The 22,403-nt window shown below is 44.9% G+C and overlaps 1 protein-coding gene and 2 long non-coding RNA genes across 3 annotated transcripts in view; 2 read left to right on the plus strand and 1 right to left on the minus strand.

Annotated features, from left to right (window-relative positions):
• LOC138950518 (uncharacterized) overlaps positions 1 to 22,403 on the plus strand; it is a 272,384-nt gene that overhangs the window by 43,601 nt on the left and 206,380 nt on the right. The window lies entirely within an intron of this gene.
• On the plus strand, positions 14,449 to 17,184 carry LOC138950490 (uncharacterized). The gene is made up of 3 exons (XR_011450684.1): positions 14,449 to 14,886; positions 15,255 to 15,404; positions 16,447 to 17,184. It is a non-coding gene; the product is annotated as an uncharacterized lncRNA (long non-coding RNA).
• LOC138950491 (uncharacterized) lies at positions 19,905 to 22,096 on the minus strand. The gene is made up of 3 exons (XR_011450685.1): positions 22,010 to 22,096; positions 21,372 to 21,426; positions 19,905 to 20,389 (listed from the first exon to the last, which is right to left on the minus strand). It is a non-coding gene; the product is annotated as an uncharacterized lncRNA (long non-coding RNA).

The following is a 22,403-nucleotide window of genomic DNA, read 5'->3' on the forward strand; positions in this document are numbered from 1 at the left end:
GCATTTCTAATCTCTTATCTCAGATTTAGGTGGTCGTTATGTAATGTGTCGCCAGGCTGTCTGGGTATCGTTGGACGGCGTTTTGTCAAGTGGGTGTCATTTCTTTTGACAGGGTACAATCATTGAAGATGCCAGGTAGCTTGAAGGTTTTAGTCTCTTACCCCCCCCCCCCCCCCTTCTTTGTAACTGGTTGAAATCTAATGAGTTTTATCCGGTGTGCACGGCTGACAGACCCCTTCTTCCCCCTTCAGCTAGTGTAACTACTTGTAATATTTCCGGTGCTTGACACCCGACCGACACGGCTTCATGCCTCGGTAACGATCCCTTCCATTGGGCAGGAATCTTAAGACGACACCCCCCGTTGTCTGACACCGGGTATCTTTCCTATTGGCTATTGGGAATCGGGTTGACCAGCCTTTAAAAGGGAGAGCATTAGGCTATATCAGGAGACGCGTTTTAGTGAGACCGATCATCAAGTGAGCTGTGTGTTGCTCATATGTTGTTGTCGTGAAAGTGCCGGACCTCTGCCCAAATTTATCGCGACTTGTGAATTCGTGCCCTTGTGTTTCGCGACTAGCGTCAGCAGCAGTTTTGTGTTTAGGTTCCAAGTGTGCTCACTGAGGAGAATCTGTAAGTAACTAAATGCTTTATTCATTCCTTATGCTGTATTCTTTCCTTATGCTCTATTCTTATGTTTCATTTGATGCTATGATGTTTGCATATATGTACATTTTGACGCTGATTTGGTCCCGGGCGATGTCCGACCGGTCTCGCGTCAGAGTTGATGACGCCATTTTGATCTAGCGGAGAGATGTGTATTCTAGATCAGTTTCTAATTACTTTCATGATTTGGCGCTGAAATTGAGCGTTAATAACTTCTAATATTTGATGACCAGTTATTCTAAAGTTGTTTTAGAGTCTTGTAAATTAAAGACTCGTAAGAATCAAGTAAGGCAGACTCGTTCTCATACGTTTCGTTTTCGCTGAGAAAAAGCCTGTCTCGCAATATTTTATGTCGAGAAGACCCATGTGTATCGTTGCGATCTCTTTCCCATTTTCATCACATATTATTTCTGGAGATCAGTAGAGTCTGAGTAGTAGTCGGTTAAAAGCCCACAGTTAAGCCCCAGTGCCATTGGCCCGTAAAGCTACCTATTTACGATTTAGGCGCAGAAACCCCTACAATTGATGAACGGGAATTATGGTTGACACATATATTTTGGGTAATGAACTCGATGAAAAGCCTGTCTCACCATATTTTAAGTCGAGTAGACCTATGTTAGATCTCCTTTTTACAAGGACAGTTTTATAACGATGAAGTCCGGTAAGGTAAGTCGAACCTTTCTCAGATTTCGGTTTTCGATGAGAAGGGATTTGAATACTTTGCTGGACGGAATTCCGCTTCGTAGCCAGTTTGTTGAGGAACAAAGAAGTTCTCAGTTTTCGCTTCGCTGAGGATCGCTCTTTGTTTCCAGTACTGTAACTGTAACTTTGTAGGCGAAGTGTACAACATGACATGCTTTATGAAGTTTTGTGATGCGTTACGTTTCATGTGTTTGATCATGTTGCTGCATTTCAAGCCGTATGTCGTTGACGGTTAATTGGCTGTAACATTGTAGTGTCCGCCATTTTTGACCGGCGTCCCCCGTGTAATGATGTCAGAGCGCCCCCATTCCCCTAGGTCCGCCCCTGATACACAGGTACATGGCTTACCTTCCCTGTCTTTTGTCTGGCTTTGTGTGAGCCAGTCATGTTATGTATTCTGTCCTGTGTCACTCTACTGGTTCTACTCTGTTTGTCACATGCATTTTCATACTCTGATATTTTGCTAGTCTTCATTTGTATTACCCTTTTACCTGTACATAATCTTATGAGTTTTGATTATCATTCCTTTGAATTCAGGCATGAGAATGATAGAGCTCTTCTGAGTTAAGATCTCAGACAATAGGAAGATATTGTCTACAGGATGCACAATTTCAACTATTAATTCCCATGTTGCACTTTAAAGGCGCTTGCCTACAGAAGAACTTTGCGACTGATAAAAACCTAACATTTTGTGCAGTTGCATAGGTGCATAGCTGACTTTTAATCTAAAGCGATATGATTTAATCGCGTTTCCCTGTAAAGTAATAGACTGTTGTCTAACGCTTCATTTTGAAGCATGAGAGCTTGCGCTTACCCCATGCCTGAGTTATCTTTCTTATTCTTGTCGTTATTATTCAACTCGATGATTTGTCTTCATGGCGATGAACACGCTTAATAATAACAATTATTTTGCAGTTGCAGTTCATGCAGTTGGTTAATTTATGTAAAGCATTTTCCTATGCAAGGCTTAGGCCTAAGGGAAGATGTTGGTTACTTCCCTTGACATTAGCTGTTGTGGAGTTGTTTAACTCACTGTGGATTCTCTTTTAGAGAATGCTGTGTCTGCAGGATTTTGGCTGTATTGTTACTTGTCTATATTTGTCATGATTATTTTGGCAAATGATGCATTCATTGGTTTATGCTTTGTATTATGTCATGTGTAACTTAGAAGGCATGTTGTTTATAATTGTATTTTCTTTTCTTTTTAGTGCCTTCTTCTTTACACTGCTTTCTGGTTACTACCAGAATAACCTTGCCTTTTAATTACACTCATTTCTGGTTCACACCAGAAATTATAGTGGCTACTAGAATAATTCGTAATTGGTATTTCTGGTTAGATGTAAGCATTGCTATTTCTTGTATTAGAGTTCTGTTTATTCTTTCTATTTTATAACTTATAGCATTGTTTCTAGTTGCAACCAAATTTAGCTAAACTGTTGTGGAATATTTATGCTTTAGATAAGCTAACTGAGTGGTTAATTTTAGTTACATTTTGCTTCAATAAAAGTTAAGTTAAGATAAGTTAAAGCAACCTCTGTCTTCGGTGTCTTATTTTGTATGCTCCTCTGCCTGTGCTATATATCCTTGTCCTTACACCCGACATTCCCACATCTGGCGCTTGCGGAGCAGGATTAGAGGAGCATAGGCACCAGTAATTTTAAAATCTTAATAATACCAGAAAGCAGTGTAAAGGTAGACAACAAGATGGCTGACCAAGCTGCCCGCGACGCTGCGCGACAACGCTGGCAGGCTGTGCGCCCACCCAAGCTCCCCCTCTTCACCGGCGACAGCGAGGGCTGTGACCTGGAGGATTTTGCCAGGGAAGCGCGACGCATCATCCACCACTACGCCTTGGAGAACCTGGGAGGAGAGTCCGCCGAGTGGATGATCCAGTCCCTCGAAGGCGCCGCCCGGAGGGAGGTCACCAGTCGTCCGCCTGCTGACACCGCGACGGCGGATCTGGTGCTCGCTGCCCTGCAGGAGATCTTTGGGGACCACCGGACCAAGTCGTCGATGCTGTCCACCTTCCACAGTCGGCGGCAGGGCAACAATGAGGGGGTCCTCAATTTTGCCCAGACCCTCCATGCCCTGCAGGCGCGGCTCAACAACCTTGCAGTCGACACAGTGACAGATGAGGCACTCCGCGACAGATTCGTGGATGGGCTGCAGCCTCCAGCACTCAGGCGGGACATCCGTCGTTTCATCCGGGAGAGGGAGGCCGCAGATGCAGGCTTCGCCGCTGTCCGCGCAGAGGCTCTGCGTTGGATGAGGGAGGACGCTGACTGCGACGTCCGCTCGGAGCAGGTGACTGCTACACCAGCCCGGAGCTCAGAGGTCGACGAGCTCCGTCACCAAGTAGCTGAGCTGGTGAAGCAGACGGCCGCACTCCGGACGGAGCTAAACCAGCGCCCCACCTATCCGGAGCCCTCCCAGAACCACCCTTCCCACTTCTCCGTCAACCACCCCTCCCACCACCAGCCCACGCCCCGACCCCGCTGCTGGCTGTGCAGCAAGTACGGCCATCTTCAGGCTCGCTGCCCGCTGAAACGGCAGATCCTGAACGCCCAGTCCCGCCCCGACTCCCATGTCCCCTCCCACCAGCAGCGACAGGGAAACTAATTGCCCCCGTTGTCCATAACCAGACAACGGGGGGCGAGGGTTTCCTGCAGGGACTTACTGGGAAGTGTCCCACGACAGAAGTAAGCCTGCAGGGAAAGACTGTTGCTGCACTTATCGACACTGGGAGCGAGGTGTCGACCATCACTGAGGAGTGGCTGACAGCTAATCTTCGCAACACGTCCATTTGCAGCTGTGACTTCCTCACCCTCAGAGCTGCGAATGGACTGGAGATTCCATACGCCGGCGTGGCCTTGGTGGAGGTCACCATCTTTGGCGACAGCTTCAAGGACGTTCCATTCCTAGTGGTGAAGAATTCCCCTGACCCTGGCACCAGAAGCAAGAAGAGGGAAGTGCCTGCGCTCATTGGGATGAACATTCTTCAACGATTGGCACCTGCCGTGGCTGCTTCATCCTTGCCGGCTAGTCTGCAGGTAGCTGTCCAGGAAGCCAGGCTCCAACAACGGCACACAGGAGGTCTGGCTAAGGTTGCTGGACCAACATTGATCCCAGCAGGCTCGGTAGCTACGGTGCGGATCACTGGACCACAGCAGTCAAGTCTACTGATTGCGTCCCCACTGTCTACGCCCCTCCCTGGTGGTTTGCTGCTGGTCCCCACTCTTGTCAGTCAGGGCTCAGCCAGGTTTGTGAGAGTAGCCAACCTCTCTGCTGTAGACTGCAGCCTTAGAAAAAGGACAGCTGTAGCGGTTTTGGAGAGGATTGAGACAGTGGAGAGCGATGAGGGATTCAAGTTTGACGTGTCGTTGCAGAGCATCACGGTTAGCACACAGGAGACCACGACTTCCCCTTCACCGCCCCCAGTCCCCACTCCCAACTTTGACGGCACCAGGAGACAGAGGGAGAAACTTCAGGAACTGCTGAACAAGTTTGCGCACGGGTTTGTGCAGAGCGAGACTGACCTGGGATACGCTGACAGGGTGACCCATCGCATCCCCACCACTGACGATGCCCCTGTCGCCCAGCCATACCGCAGCATCCCACCTTGCCACCTACAGGAGGTGAAAGATCACCTTAAGGGCTTGTTGGCTCAGAACGTGATCCAAGAGAGCTACAGCCCTTATGCAGCTCCTGTAGTGCTGGTGAGGAAGAAGGATAGCAGTCTCCGGCTCTGTGTGGACTACAGACGTCTCAACGCGAAGACAGTTCCTGATGCTTATCCGCTTCCCCGCATCCAGGAATCGCTCGACTCACTGGTTGGTGCCCAGTACTTCTCCACTCTGGATCTGGCGAGTGGGTACCACCAGATTGCCATGGAACCCAGAGATCAGCACAAGACGGCCTTCTGCACTCCGTTCGGCCTCTTTGAGTACACTAGGATGCCCATGGGTCTTATCTCCGCCCCAGCCACCTTCCAGAGACTGATGCAGGCAACCATGTCTGACTTCCAGTTCCAGTTTCTGTTGGTGTACCTGGACGACTTACTAGTGTACTCGAAGACATTCGACGAGCACCTGCAGCACCTTGAGCGCCTCCTCCAGCGTATCACCGAGACGGGCCTTAAGCTGAAGCCAGAGAAGTGCCAGTTCCTGCGAAGAGAGGTAGTCTACTTGGGGCACACCATTTCAGCGGACGGTATTAGCTGCGAAGCCGGGAAGATTGAGGCTGTTCAGAACTGGCCACTGCCCAAGACCACCACAGACCTGCGCAGCTTCCTTGGTTTTGCCAGCTACTACCGACGCTTCATCAGTGGATTCTCCAAGCTGGCCGGACCACTTCACGACCTCGTGACAGAAGGCAGCAAAGGAAGCAAGAAGAAGAAGGCAGCCATCCACCACCTGTGGACAGAACGACACCAGACAGCCTTTGAGTCCCTGAAGTCGGCCCTGACAACGGCCCCCGTCTTGGGCTACGCCGACTATGAGAAGCCGTTCATCCTGGAAACCGATGCCAGTCATGATGGACTCAGTGCTATCCTCTCCCAAGTCCAAGATGGGAAGCAACGCGTCATTGCCTACGCCAGCAGGAGACTCAAGCCCACTGAGAAGAACTGTGCTAACTACAGCAGCTTCAAGCTGGAGCTGCTTGCTCTTAAGTGGGCCGCATGCGACAAGTTCCGCCACTACCTTCTTGGCGCTGAGTTTGAGGTCATAACTGACAACAACCCCCTCACCTACCTGAAGACGGCAAAACTTGGGGCGCTGGAGCAACGCTGGGCCTCTCAACTGGCCCAGTTCAACTTCACATTGCGTTACCGCCCCGGGAAGATTAACCCTGCTGATGCCCTGTCCCGCCTACCCCCTGATTCCCTCCCTGACCAGTCCTCTACCCCTGTCCCCCCAGAGTTGGCCACAGAGCAAGAGATGTGGTGCGAGAGGGCTGCTCTCGATCCAGTGCCAGAGGTGCATGGACAGCCACCACTGCCCCTTGATGTCAGCTTCAAGGCAGCAGAGCCAACCACGGACACCCTTCCCCATCACTCCCCCGAGGACCTCAGGCGATTGCAGGACGAGGACGCCACCATCGGCCCAGTCCTCAGGTCTTGGCCTGAGAAACCCCATGATGTCAGAGACCCCCCGCTGCGGACGCTCCTTCAGCAGCGCAACAAGCTGTTTATGGAGAAAGGGGTCCTCTACCGTCGAGTGGCAGACTCCAAAGGCGGCCACTTCGAGCAGCTGGTGCTGCCAAGCTCCCTGCGACCAGACGTTCTGGTTGCCCTGCATGACAACATGGGCCACCAAGGCTACGATCGGACCATGGAACTCCTCAGACAGCGCGTCTACTGGCCTGGGATGTTCAGCGACGTCAAGGGCTACGTCACAAACTGCCAACGCTGCGTCCTAGGCCGGAAGCCCTCTCTCCACACCACGTCTGGCCACCTCCTCGCCAGTCACCCCCTTGAAGTGGTGGCGATGGACTTCACCAAGCTGGAGACTGCCACAGACGGCAGGGAGAACGTCCTAGTGATCACGGACGTGTTCACCAAATTCTCCCTCGCGGTTCCAACACGCAACCAAGAGGCAGGAACTGTTGCTAAGGTGCTGGTCCAGGAGTGGTTTCAGCGATATGGTGTTCCAGAGAGGCTCCACAGCGACCAAGGCAGAGACTTTGAGGGCAAGGTAGTCCAGGCCCTCTGTGAGATGTATGGTATCAACAAGTCCAGGACAACACCATATCACCCGCGAGGAAACGGACAGTGTGAGCGCTTCAACAGAACTTTTCACGACCTTCTGTGCACACTGTCTGTTGAAAAAAAGGGACGATGGCCAATACACCTGCCTGAGCTGCTCCAGGCCTACAACTCGACGCCGCACGCCTCCACTGGTTTCTCCCCCCACTTCCTCCTCTTTGGACAGGAGCCCCGTCTGCCCATCGACCATCTCCTTGGCCGTGCTGGAGAAGCAACTGCTGGAGCCACTGACTGGGTTCGGCAGCACCGCTTGCGACTCCAAGAAGCCCATGCACGCGCCAAACAGCACTTGAAGAAGTCAGCAGAAGAGAGGCGCCAGCAGACAGACAAGAAAGCAGCAGATCACCCCCTCCATGTAGGTGACTACACCTACATCAAGAACCGGACCCTGGGCAGGAGCAAGATCCAGGACCAGTGGCGGTCTGAGCTGTATGTGGTAACAGCTCGACCCTACCCAGGTTCCCAGGTGTATGTCGTACGTCCTGTCGCTGGGGGTGGTGAGAAGACCCTCAGCCGAGACGACATCATGCCTGCTGCTGTCCCCATCGCACCCCCTACGACACCCCTTTCCCCACCTGCCCCTGTCCCAGCTACCTCAACATTCCCTGACAGAGGCACTGTCTTCCTGGCACGCCCAGTCTTTCCCCCACCCCTCCAGCCTCCTCCGGTGCAGCCAGCAGCCCCTGCACCAGTTCCTCAGCCCCAGGCACCTCCAGCCCCAGCGCTTCGTGTTCCAGAGGTAGCACGTGTCCCAGCCCAGCCTCTGGCTAGAGACCCAGAACCTCTGGTCCCTCCTCCAGCTGCTGTGCTTGCACCTCGCCGCTCACAGCGCATCAGACAAAGATTGCTTTCCTACTGAGCAGTGATGTGCTAAACCTGATTAATTTTGAACAGTCGGACTTGTGTTTCTTCTAAGTGTGCCGCTGTCATAACCCCGCCATGCGTCTATTGTGAACAGTCAGGAAAACAATGTGCTGCTGTCATGTGGGCCATGTGCCATTCGTGAGACAGAGACTCGCCATATTAATTTAGATATTAAGTGTGCCGCTGTCATAACCCCGCCATGAGCCTATTGTGAACAGTCAGGAAAACAATGTGCTGCTGTCATGTGGGCCATGTGCCATTCGTGAGACAGAGACTCGCCATATTAATTTTGAACAGTCGGACTTGTGTTTCTTCTAAGTGTGCCGCTGTCATAACCCCGCCATGCGTCTATTGTGAACAGTCAGGAAAACAATGTGCTGCTGTCATGTGGGCCATGTGCCATTCGTGAGACAGAGACTCGCCATATTAATTTAGATATTAAGTGTGCCGCTGTCATAACCCCGCCATGAGCCTATTGTGAACAGTCAGGAAAACAATGTGCTGCTGTCATGTGGGCCATGTGCCATTCGTGAGACAGAGACTCGCCACCTAGATTAGCCTTAACATCTGTGAGACAGACTCACAACAACATTTTCTCTCATTTACTGTGAGACAAGGACTCGCTAATTCCTGGATCATCAGTGAGATAAAAGACTCACACACATTGATACTGATTCACTTCAACCTATCACTTTGTTTAGTTTGTGAAATTCATATTTTGCATTGTCTTAAAATGTTTTATGGTTTTGCATTTTACTTTTGCTTCGGTTCCCTCTTTGAGCACTTAGTATTAACATCTGTGTTTGTTTGTATGTATCAGGTTGTTGTTGTCACCCCAGGGTGCTTGTGGGTTCAGGCCGTTATGTTCTCCGGCGTTGTTAAGGATATTTCAGGATTAGCAGTGGTCAGCGGCATCCATGATCCTGACGACAAGCTTTATGGTGTTTCAGGTTCTCTTGGCTTAATAGCGGGTTCCTGATTGCCTTTTCTGCAATGCATCTTGTTGTCTTGTGTCATATCCCTGAGTTGGGCGTGCCTTCACTAATATGTTGGCAAGGGAGGTTGTGTTTTCTGTATTATTGTTGTTTGAGTTGTTAGATGTCACCTTGGATGATCTGTTTAAGTCAGCTCCAGGTTGTATCTTAGGCTCCTGTTGTACTTGCTCCCTGCGAGGGCGCAGGTTGGTATAGAGCTGGGGGGGATGTAGCCAAGTGCTGTGCCCCGTCTCTTTGTGTGTATTATCTCCTGCCCGACCCAGTTGCCTCCCCTGTCTATAGCTATTCCCTGTGTGTGTGTGCTAGTCACATTGGGTTTACATTTAAATAATGCCCTTTGTGCTAGGAAATCCCTAACTTGAAATGATGAGATGCAGCAGCGTAACCTCTAACCATCAGTGCCTAAGGAGTGACTAAATAATACCTGGTTGTCTTTGTGCATTGTACTTTATTGTGTGTTTACTATCGTAGGGTAGGCCCCGACCGGATGCATTTCTAATCTCTTATCTCAGATTTAGGTGGTCGTTATGTAATGTGTCGCCAGGCTGTCTGGGTATCGTTGGACGGCGGTTTGTCAAGTGGGTGTCATTTCTTTTGACAGGGTACAATCATTGAAGATGTCAGGTAGCTTGAAGGTTTTAGTCTCTTACCCCCCCCCCCCCCCCTTCTTTGTAACTGGTTGTAATCTAATGAGTTTTATCCGGTGTGCACGGCTGACAGACCCCTTCTTCCCCCTTCAGCTAGTGTAACTACTTGTAATATTTCCGGTGCTTGACACCCGACCGACACGGCTTCATGCCTCGGTAACGATCCCTTCCATTGGGCAGGAATCTTAAGACGACACCCCCCGTTGTCTGACACCGGGTATCTTTCCTATTGGCTATTGGGAATCGGGTTGACCAGCCTTTAAAAGGGAGAGCATTAGGCTATATCAGCAGACGCGTTTAGTGAGACCGATCATCGATGTGAGCTGTGTGCTGCTCATATGTTGTCGTGAAAGTGTCGAACCTCTGCCCAAATTTATCGCGACTTGTGAATTCGTGCCCTTGTGTTTCGCGACTAGCGTCAGCAGCAGTTTTGTGTTTAGGTTCCAAGTGTGCTCACTGAGGAGAATCTGTAAGTAACTAAATGCTTTATTCATTCCTTATGCTGTATTCTTTCCTTATGCTCTATTCTTATGTTTCATTTGATGCTATGATGTTTGCATATATGTACATTTTGACGCTGATTTGGTCCCGGGCGATGTCCGACCGGTCTCGCGTCAGAGTTGATGACGCCATTTTGATCTAGCGGAGAGATGTGTATTCTAGATCAGTTTCTAATTACTTTCATGATTTGGCGCTGAAATTGAGCGTTAATAACTTCTAATATTTGATGACCAGTTATTCTAAAGTTGTTTTAGAGTCTTGTAAATTAAAGACTCGTAAGAATCAAGTAAGGCAGACTCGTTCTCATACGTTTCGTTTTTGCTGAGAAAAAGCCTGTCTCGCAATATTTTATGTCGAGAAGACCCATGTGTATCGTTGCGATCTTTTTCCCATTTTCATCACATATTATTTCTGGAGATCAGTAGAGTCTGAGTAGTAGTCGGTTAAAAGCCCAAAGTTAAGCCCCCAGTGCCATTGGCCCGTAAAGCTACCTATTTACGATTTAGGCGCAGAAACCCCTACAATTGATGAACGGGAATTATGGTTGACACATATATTTTGGGTAATGAACTCGATAAAAAGCCTGTCTCACCATATTTTAAGTCGAGTGGACCTATGTTAGATCTCCTTTTTACAAGGACAGTTTTTTTACGATGAAGTCCGGTAAGGTAAGTCGAACCTTTCTCAGATCTCGGTTTTCGATGAGAAGGGATTTGAATACTTTGCTGGACGGAATTCCGCTTCGTAGCCAGTTTGTTGAGGAACAAAGAAGTTCTCAGTTTTCGCTTCGCTGAGGATCGCTCTTTGTTTCCAGTACTGTAACTGTAACTTTGTAGGCGAAGTGTACAATATGACATGCTTTATGACGTTTAGTGATGCGTTACTTTTCATGTGTTTGATCATGTTGCTGCATTTCAAGCCGTATGTCGTTGACGGTTAATTGGCTGTAAGATTGTAGTGTCCGCCATTTTTGACCGGCGTCCCCGTGTAATGATGTCAGAGCGCCCCCATTCCCCTAGGTCCGCCCCTGATACACATTACATGGCTTACCTTCCCTGTCTTTTGTCTGGCTTTGTGTGAGCCAGTCATGTTATGTATTCTGTCCTGTGTCACTCTACTGGTTCTACTCTGTTTGTCACATGCATTTTCATACTCTGATATTTTGCTAGTCTTCATTTGTATTACCCTTTTACCTGTACATAATCTTATGAGTTTTGATTATCATTCCTTTGAATTCAGGCATGAGAATGATAGAGCTCTTCTGAGTTAAGATCTCAGACAATAGGAAGATATTGTCTACAGGATGCACAATTTCAACTATTAATTCCCATGTTGCACTTTAAAGGCGCTTGCCTACAGAAGAACTTTGCGACTGATAAAAACCTAACATTTTGTGCAGTTGCATAGGTGCATAGCTGACTTTTAATCTAAAGCGATATGATTTAATCGCGTTTCCCTGTAAAGTAATAGACTGTTGTCTAACGCTTCATTTTGAAGCATGAGAGCTTGCGCTTACCCCATGCCTGAGTTATCTTTCTTATTCTTGTCGTTATTATTCAACTCGATGATTTGTCTTCATGGCGATGAACACGCTTAATAATAACAATTATTTTGCAGTTGCGGTTCATGCAGTTGGTTAATTTATGTAGAGCATTTTCCTATGCAAGGCTTAGGCCTAAGGGAAGATGTTGGTTACTTCCCTTGACATTAGCTGTTGTGGAGTTGTTTAACTCACTGTGGATTCTCTTTTAGAGAATGCTGTGTCTGCAGGATTTTGGCTGTATTGTTACTTGTCTATATTTGTCATGATTATTTTGGCAAATGATGCATTCATTGGTTTATGCTTTGTATTATGTCATGTGTAACTTAGAAGGCATGTTGTTTATAATTGTATTTTCTTTTCTTTTTAGTGCCTTCTTCTTTACACTGCTTTCTGGTTACTACCAGAATAACCTTGCCTTTTAATTACACTCATTTCTGGTTCACACCAGAAATTATAGTGGCTACTAGAATAATTCGTAATTGGTATTTCTGGTTAGATGTAAGCATTGCTATTTCTTGTATTAGAGTTCTGTTTATTCTTTCTATTTTATAACTTATAGCATTGTTTCTAGTTGCAACCAAATTTAGCTAAACTGTTGTGGAATATTTATGATTTAGATAAGCTAACTGAGTGGTTATTTTTAGTTACATTTTGCTTCAATAAAAGTTAAGTTAAGATAAGTTAAAGCAACCTCTGTCTTCGGTGTCTTATTTTGTATGCTCCTCTGCCTGTGCTATATATCCTTGTCCTTCCACCCGACATTCCCACAGTAATATCAATCCAGTGTCAAAACTCTTCCGGTTCCATAGCAACACATAGAATATAGTCAGTGCAGTTTTGTTTGTGTGTGAAATAGTAATTCTCCAGAGCTGTGCACCATTCTGTGACATACATTTTCAGTCCTTTAAATGATTAATACATTCTACGTATGATGAATTTGAAATCTTGTTTTCTTCATTTTCGACAGTTCATCTGCGCGAGCATGTGTGGGTGCTTTGGTGTGTGTGTGTGTGTGTGTGTGTGTGTGTGTGTGTGTGTGTGTGTGTGTGTGTGTGTGTGTGTGTATGTGTGTGTGTGTGTGTGTGTGTGTGTGTGTGTGTGTGTGTGTGTGTGTGTGTGTGTGTGTGTGAGTGTGTGTGTGTGTGTGTGTGTGTGTGTGTGTGTGTGTGTGTGTGTGTGTGTGTGTGTGTGTGTGTGTGTGTGTGTGTGTGTTGGGGGTGCGTGCGAGCGTTTAAAAAAGATTTTGTTTGCTCTTCTTTCCTTTGCTTTCATTTTGCTCCATCCCTTTCTCGATTTTTCTCGCGTATTCTCTCTCTCTCTCTCTCTCTCTCTCTCTCTCTCTCTCTCTCGCTCTCTCTCTCTCTCGCTCTCTCTCTCTCTCGCTCTCTCTCTCTCTCTCTCTCTCTCTCTCTCTCTCTCTCTCTCTCTCTCTCTCTCTCTATCGCTCTCTCCCTCTCTCTCTCTCTCTCTCTCTCTCTCTCTCTCTCTCTCTCTCTCTCTCTTGTTCCTTATTTGGACCACCTCAGTTCTAAAAAAAAATAAGATGAACGCTCAAAAACATTTGCATTCGCTACAGTTATCCTCTTAAAAAAATGTGCGTCTGTCCAAACAGCCGTGGATGCACATGACACAACACCGTTAGTCTGTTACACCTTTGTTACTCTTAATGTGACGCTTAAAGCCGATTAATTTTGGGAAGAAACAAACATTCGAAACAAAGAAATTGCTATATCAAACAGCTTAAACTGCATTCATTATCTCTATTGTTGATCCTGTGTTATGTTTAACGCGGGAACAAAGTATATCGGGAAAATCTCACAGTATATAGGTGTGGAACGCCTCTAATGATAGAAGAACAGAACAGAATATGACTTTTATAGTCATGCACACAATCATATGCATCCTGAGATCAATCTAAAACAACCATAATCAAAGGTTACATCTAAACCATGAGTGTTAAATAATGTGTGTGCGTGTGTGTGTGTGTGTACGCACGCACGCATACACTTAAACAAACCACACACACACACACACACACACATACACACACACACACACACACACACACACACACACACACACACACACACGCACGCGCGTACGTACTCCTACACTAAAACAATAAAAACACACACACACAAACACACACACACACACACACACAGATCCACAGACGCACTAACACACGCACCCATGCACACACACATACACAGGCCTGCATACGCATGAACACAACACACACATACACACACACACACACACACACACACACACAAACAAACACACGCACGCGTACACACACACGCACGCGTACACACACACGCACGCGTACACACACACAGACACACACACACATGACACACACACACACACTCACACACACGCACGGACACACACACACACACTCAGATCCACCGGCACACTACCCCCCCCCCCTCCACCTCCCCCCCCACACACACACACATGTATGCACGCATACACTTACGTAGGCTGTTCTGGAAGTTCTTTAAATCTCATTATGATCGAACAGCTCACCGTTAATTTGAACAAGCCATATTCTCGAAGGATCCTTCCATAGCTTCTGCACACTTTATCAATCGTGAGAAATACCTTTCAAACATGTCGGCGCGAGTGTTTTTGCCGATACCCTCAATGAAACTCTTTTACTCTCGGACAGCAGCATCAGGGCTCTCGTAACAGTTTCCTCCGATCTTTTGCTTTAAATGTAAAAACAGGATTCAAAAAAATATAGTGAACGGGACGCGAAATTTTTTTTCACACGTCAGTTGCGGGCTTTCAATCCCGAAGGCTATTTCCGAGTAGCTACGAACGTAAACGGAAGTTCCGATGTGTTCGGATGCTTATCGATTTGAGTTGTCGTTCGTGTCTCGCTGACCCAGTACACGGTAGCGCTGGAATGAGTGCAATCCGAGCTACGAACTTTGCCGATTGCAATCTAGAAATGATCGTCACTGCTGCAGGGTCAATGTGTGAATTAATAGGATAGAGCGAAAAGAATGCACTCAGCACTCGCTCAATCCATGCTGAGGCTCATAAACTCCCAGCCTGCAGAACATCATACAGACAGCAGTCTTTCTTTCCTCGCACCATTGGCGAATGGAACGCCCTCCCACCACAGGCAGTATCCTCAGCCTCGGACATTTTCCTCTCACTGATTGTCAATCATCGGTTTGGATCAACCAGCAGGTAGGTTATTGTTTTTAAAATCCAAGACATGACCATTGCAAACGTGGCCTTTGTAGAACTGAGCAAGATTCATCTGTTGTGTATGTCGTGTGTGTTACTAAGTAACTGGGTGTGACTGTGAGTCACAGAGTGTGTGCTTGTTGTGTTCTTATTTTTTTTACTCAAGTTTAGAAAATGCTTGATCTTTAATCTATATGCACAGAATCAAATGTTGCTGTATCAGTGTATGAACTATGGTTGTAAAAGAATAAACAAAACAATTACTGAATTAGTGAGTGATTTGGCTCTGATAGTGAAGTTGAAATAGTACTTATTTCATTTTCAAGACATGTTAATAGTTATGTTAATATTGTTATGGTTTTTTTCAGGCCTCCCGAGAAACCAGAGGTGATGTGCATCATTCATACAGCTCCTGTCTTTCAGTTCCAACAGTTTACCTTTAAACATGGATACATAATACTGGAGAGGTATCAGGATGACTTGGCATGGTGCTTTACATTACAGACTACCCCTGAAGAGTAAGTTACACATTTATAAGGTATTGGTGATGGTAGTCTGTAGCTATAAACATGCATGTACTGATGTAGATCATTCAGCAGTCTTTTGTTCTTTGTAAATTGTATTACATTTACAAGTACTTTGTAGATGAAATTATTCATACATTTGAAGATGCATAGTAATACTGTGCATACTGCATGGTAATTCACTAATTGGTATGATGTACTTTGTATACATAATGGTACAAATATCTTTATTTTCTCTCTCCTTCCCATCTTAAAGTTTGTTGCAACCCTATACTCATAAAGTGCATTATGCTGTTTGTATGAACATTGATTTGAACTATTGTGATGCAAGAAAGTAAAACATGAAATAGCTAGAATGAAAGATTTACTCATTACTGGAATTATTTTAAATACAGTCAGTCCTTTCCTTGGCTCACAATCACAGATCTGGCCAGTTTTTTTATAGTTTTTTTTTACTTTTTACATGGAATAAAAGTTATAGTAAAACGTATCAACACCCTGACTGCCCCTGCGCAGTGTTAGAATTTTCTGAATGACTTCACATCACATTTCTCAACAAAACTGTAAGGTGTCAACGCTAAATAGGGAATGTGTGTGGGATGAGGGCTCATGCTGTCAATTAAAAAAATAGTAAATTTCCATCACATTCCAGAAAAACCGCTCACATCAGCAGCATAACAAGATATCATGTCGTTAGAAAGGTTCTTGTGAGGAAGTCTTTTTAATTTTAATGATGAAAGATTCTTTTTAATTTTAATGATGAAAGTATATAAATAAATGGTTTTCACAGGAAGGAATGATGGCACCTGTAATATTACAGAACAATGTTTACAGTTTAGTTAATAGTTGTCACTGTCAGTATCACCCACACCATTCTCCATCCCACTGATTGTGTGAAGAACAAGTACATGTATTACTTCCTACCTACCTTCCGGCACCCCCACCACACACCCTCTTCTCAATACCAAAAACATATCCCCATCAGCGCACAGCAAAGTCTGAATGTGCTCAGTAATACATTTTCTTTATTTTCCAGGAAGTGAGGTGCCGAGATATGACGTGCAGGCAGCTTGCAGAGTGGTGCCTGGCTTTGCTGAGGATGATGATCAGATTCAGTCCATTCTGTGCTGACAGAGCTACCAGAACTGACCCACACTGCTGGCATGACCTTTACAGCTGCATTCAACACTTTACTTTTACGCTGGTAACTTTACGGTTGCTCTCTCTCGATTGAGCATTTTTATTTTAACTAAGGCCAACCCGACCGACCTAGTTTTTTCGCGCGACCCTAGACTTTTTTTGGCATTTGGGAAAAAAAAAATCTTGTTTTTTTGGCAAAATAACGTAAAAATATGGTTTTTTGAAAAAAAAATAAAATAAAAAATCCCGACCTACCGACCCTATTTTTTTTGGCTATGTTACCGTAACCACACCTATTTTTGGGGGGGGCCTAAGGGGAAAAAGTAAATGCCTCTGCAGAGATTCGAACCGAGGACCTTGAGATTTTCAGGCCCATGTCCTAACCACTAGTTTTTTTTTTATTGTAAGATGGATATATGTCTAGTGGATGCAGCTACATGTACAAATGTGCCAAATTAGAACTTGCATTCTCAGCCTATAGTTTTCTTGGGCCATTCATGTGAGTACTAAATATTGTGAATGCATTGGTATTCCTAGACTATCACACATGTGAGACTGCCTTTTCTTATTTTTGTGAAATGTGTGAACTCACTTTGTTTACCTCTTTGTGTTAATAAATGCAGTTTATCAGTTACCTCTGTTGGTTTCTTCTGCAAGTATGTCAAATGGCCCACACACACCCTCATGCGCACACACACAGACACGCACAAAATCAGATCTCAAGTGTAAGTATTCTTTTTCCAGTTTTATTTTAATGCCCATAATCAGTCAAACAAATATATCATCACACTTGCACCTAAGCTTAAAGTAGCAGTCCTGCATACATGTGTAATGTGTAAATGTTTCAGGTCACCATCTGTCCTGGCTTGAACATGCAATAAGAACACCTCTACACAAACACACGTACAGTCAACTGGCTAGCTGCTTCCCTGTAAGGCATATTTGTCTATGAATTAATCGATTTTCCGCAGACAGCAGCCAGGTAGTGGATCTTTAGTATATGTCCAAGCAGACGGTTGATCTTATTACAACACATCAAGGAAATATTTAAAAAAAACTGATTCCAAAATCTAACCTTCCAAAGTTCATAATCAATAAAGAAGAATGGTATGTTACTGGAACCCTTTATTTATGACTTAAGGCAATGTGCGGCAGTAAAATTACCAAACTTAAAGGTACTGAACTTGTCAAATCCAGGTGCACGGATCCCCTGGGGCTTTTAGTCATACCTCAGGCAGCTATCCGTTAAAGAACTACGAAGTTTCATTGACTTGCACCCAAAGAGTCAAGAACTGCGATTTTTTTACGAATTAATTTCGGACTCTGTCCCGGCTGGTCTTGACCTATTTTTGGATCTAAATTTAGATCAGGTAGATCACCACATCATGCACAAAAAGACACGTCACCAGCAAACTATGTCAGACGTCATCATGAGTTTGTGTAAAACAAAATGGAGGCCGGAATCACTCATTTGAATCGAACTCAGACCAAACACCACGTAATAACTAGGTTAATTTATGCACTCTCGTGAACAAGAAACTGTCGAGCTTCACAGATGTCGTCGTTGGGTAGTTTTGGGTTTGTTTTACTACCATAGGAGGATTTTTGAACTGTAAATGCACTCAGCTGCAACAAAAACGCAAAACTAAGGCTGTGAGCTGCATTGTGCCTTTAAACTTGAAGAATAGTCAAGGAATAACTTGGTTTTCTGGTTAATTCTTGAAGTGACTTATTAAAATGAATGAAAACATTGTGGATGGATATAGACTGCTGTTGCTATGGAATCTAGCATTAACAGCGCCATATGGGATTTCTAGAAAACAGTTTTACAGCAACATCATACATCAGAAATTCATAATATTTAAGGATACACATCTATATATATATACAATCATAAAGAACGTGTTTTTTTGTTAAAAACTACAGTTGAATTTAAATTAATTATTGTAATGAATATGCAGTAAGAAATTCGTTCATCCTCATGACAAAAGATATCAAAATTCAACTGTAGTCTGTTGTCAAAAATCGTTCTATATGATTGTAGATTGATACATGTGTATCTTTGTGCCAAATATTAGGAATTTCTGATGTATGATGTGGCTGTTAAACAGTTTCCAAGAAATCCAATGTAACGACTGTTTCCAACGGCACTCTACGTCGATCAGGATTCACAATTCTCCGAAAGCGGCGTATGGCTGCCTAAATGGCAGGGTAAAAAGGATCATACACGTAAAAATCCACTCGTGCAAAAACACGAGTGTACATGGGAGTTTCAGCCCACGAACGCAGAAGAAGTATTCACAATTGTTTTATTTATTTTTATGCAGAAAACCAGGTTATTCCATGTATTTTCCGAATTCAATTTTACTGCCGCACATTTCCTTAAAGGCACAGTGCAGCTCACAGCCTTCGTTTTTGTTGCAGCTGAGTGCATTTACAGTTCAAAAATCCTCCTATGGTAGTAAAACAAACCCAAAACTACCCAACGACGACATCTGTGAAGCTCGACAGTTTCTTGTTCACGCGAGTGCATAAATTAACCTAGTTATTACGTGGTGTTTGGTCGGAGTTCGATTCAACTGAGTGATTCCGGCATCCATTTTGTTTTACACAAACTCATGATGACGTCTGACATAGTTTGCTAGTGACGTGTCTTTTTGTGCATGATGTGGTGATCTACCTGATCTAAATTTAGATAAAAAAAATAGGTCAAGACCAGCCGGGTCTGAGTACGAAATTAATTCGTAAAAAAATCGCAGTTCTTGACTCTTTGGGTGCAAGTCAATGAAACTTGGTAGTTCTTCTAACGGATAGCTGCCTGAGGTATGACTAAAAGCCCCAGGGGCTCTGTGCACCTGGCCGGATTTGACAAGTTCAGTACCTTTAAGAAAAAGTAAGATTTACTGAACTTTGACCCAGCAGTTTTTGTAAGTGGACAGGCCTTAGTTTTATTTCGGTGGCATAATTCAATGCGCTTCGTCAAAATGTCTTGAACTGAAAACAAAAGCAGACGCAAGACTTATGGTCAGTTGGAGTTGTCTCCCGTACTCCTAACTTGAATGTGCTGCAGACAGGTGTACCCAAACAGCTCATATCACAAACGGTTTGGAATTCCCCAAAACGCAAGATCCGCACTGCACAACTTCAGTTCAGCGCTCGGTCTCTTTTTGAAAATGTGTATCTTGAGAGAAAAATATAGAATATTGCACCGTCCAAAGGAATGGAGTTCTTATGGGACAATGACAGCGCTCAGTTCAAAACGATAGGACAACTTTTTAAATGAGGCAGGGCCGGACTACCGGGGGGGGGGGGGGGGGGGGGGGTGTGTGTTTATGGGGGTTGCGCAACCCCCCCCCCCCCCCCCCCTAGCCTAAACATGTACCTCACTTATTTAAAACATTTTTTATGATTGTTTATTTTATGCCGTTTCATGCAAGGAGCGACCATTTTCCTATCTCAGAATATGACCTACCCATCAGCTTCAGGGGGCTTTGCCCCCTGACCCCCACAATATAGGGGCTCTGCCCCTTGATCCCGCCAAGGGGAACATCCCCCTGGACCACCACTGGCAACCCCCCCCCCCCCCCCCTTAGCCTAGTCCGGCCCTGTGAGGCGTAGCGGGCCTTTAAAACATTGACAAAAATGTACAATAGCAACAAGTTGTAATGCTCAATACAACCAATACTGAGTGGACATTTACAATACTGGGAAACAGTTCTTTTTGTCCGGTGATCCTCTGCGGCTGTTGCTGTAGTTTCCCCATCGATCATAGCTGGACTTGGATAGCACTGCTTTTCATCCACATTCACTGGCCAGGTCTTCGTCATCTTCAGTCACTACTGACAAATGAATGAGAAAGGAACGGATCTTAAACACAACGACAAGAACAAGTCTAAGTATGAGTATAAAGGAATAAGTTGTGTACTGTTTGTAACTGACACACATACACACACTAAACCCACATAAATGCCAAGAGCTTAAACATTCTTTTTCCCTGGTAGACAAGTTCAAATAAAATCCCCCGACTCCCCCCCCCCCCCTACTGCGTCTGATTTTTGTTGGAACCCCAAAGACAGTGATTAAGTGGATTTCCATTATAGTCAAGGCTGTTTTCAATGTAACTTGTAAGCTACAGAACATGTAGTGATGTACACACATACAACTTTAACTTGTCTACATTGTATACATGTCTGTCACCATATTTGAATACATTCAGTTCACTAATTCAGTGAAAATTTCACTAAATGCAAAACTACATATTATTCTAGAAAGATATCAATGCCACTGTCCTACATTATCATAGGAATCATGTGTGTCAAGTTCTATTATTATTTTCCTTTTAAAGTTTTACGCTCTCTGTGCTCTACACACATGCATAATATACATGTTATACATACTCAAAAAAGGAAAATAATAATAGAACTTGACACACAGTTTCATTGAGATAATTTTATCCTGACAGTGACAGTGTTTACTGCAATGCATTTTTTTTTAATCAAACATACACACTGAAAGTCATGCGCTTCTAGTATATATTAGTAATGGTTCCAATACGGGAGGAAGTGATCACCATACTGGTGAAATAAGGCTAAGAGCTTGCGGTTTGGAGTCTAAGTCAGTATAGGTGTTCATTATTTTATTATTATCCCTGAACCTGAATTATAAAAAAAAACCACCACTCTCTCACAGTCTTGCTCACAGTCACACACGCACACCTCCACATGAGTTATTCTGACCAGAACTTGAGAATGAGAGAGAGGGGAAGGAAAAAACACACTGTATGTCATAACACTGACAGTTGTACATAATAAAACCTTTTACCTGATTCGTCGCTGGCCATGCAGCAATCGGTTGGCTTTTTCAGCTGAGAGGAGACCTGCAATAAAATAATAGATGAAGTACCAATCATGGGAACATCACTTTCAAAATGGTGAGTACTAGCAGAGCAGTAGAACCATTGATTGCCTTTCAAAGAAACGCACTGTAACCAGCCAGCCTGGGTAAGTCAGCAATTTGATTCTTGAACTAGCCTCCAACCTGCTTGCAATTATATTCCGAGAAGGTTATCTATTTTTAATTCTAGCATTAAAACATTTGACCAGCACTAGCTTTGATTTTTTATTCACTGTCTTGGAAGTTGGATTCAATCTTAAAAAAAAAGGATTTTTAAAATATTATGACTCATGCATCTCGAATTGGGTCAAAAAGAGGTTGCAAAAACATGGCAGTGGTACTCTTCTTCTTCTCCACATTAATGAGGAAATCCCTGTACAGGGCAACTATCTTCGTACCTGACGTAAGGCAAGGATACATACATACACGTACAGGTACATGCATCCAATGTTGTTGTCAGAGACTGACACTCAGTGACTGTCAGTGACAGTGAGCGGAGTGACACATGTTGCAACACATACTCGCAAAGACCCACTCTAAGTATAAAACGAAACATGGAAACTTACCTCTGGTTAATATGCAATGGTTCGCCCGTTAGCAAACATCATTGGAGATTCTTTCCGAATTGATCACCTTCGCTTCTTGCCTTGGACTGCCATTTTGTAACTTGACTAAAAACCGAAACGCTATAGGTCTGACAAACCACGCTCAACGTCCAAAATAACTTGAGGAGGAAAAAAAAGAGCCCACAATCTTTTTTGGGGCAAAAACGTTGTTTTGAAATCTCCGAAGCTGCTTGCAAAGTCAAAGATGACGCAGAGATCTGTACAGTATCTCCCTGGATGACGCAAGGATAGTGTTCGACTCGGCTCTTTGACTTGGTAAACATCGGAACTTCCGATTACGTTCGTAGTTACTCGGAACCAGCCTTCGGGATTGGAAGCCCGCAACTGACGTGTG

Source organism: Littorina saxatilis, linkage group LG16 (assembly GCF_037325665.1).
Source record: "Littorina saxatilis isolate snail1 linkage group LG16, US_GU_Lsax_2.0, whole genome shotgun sequence".
NCBI classification, from domain to species: Eukaryota; Metazoa; Mollusca; class Gastropoda; order Littorinimorpha; family Littorinidae; genus Littorina; species Littorina saxatilis.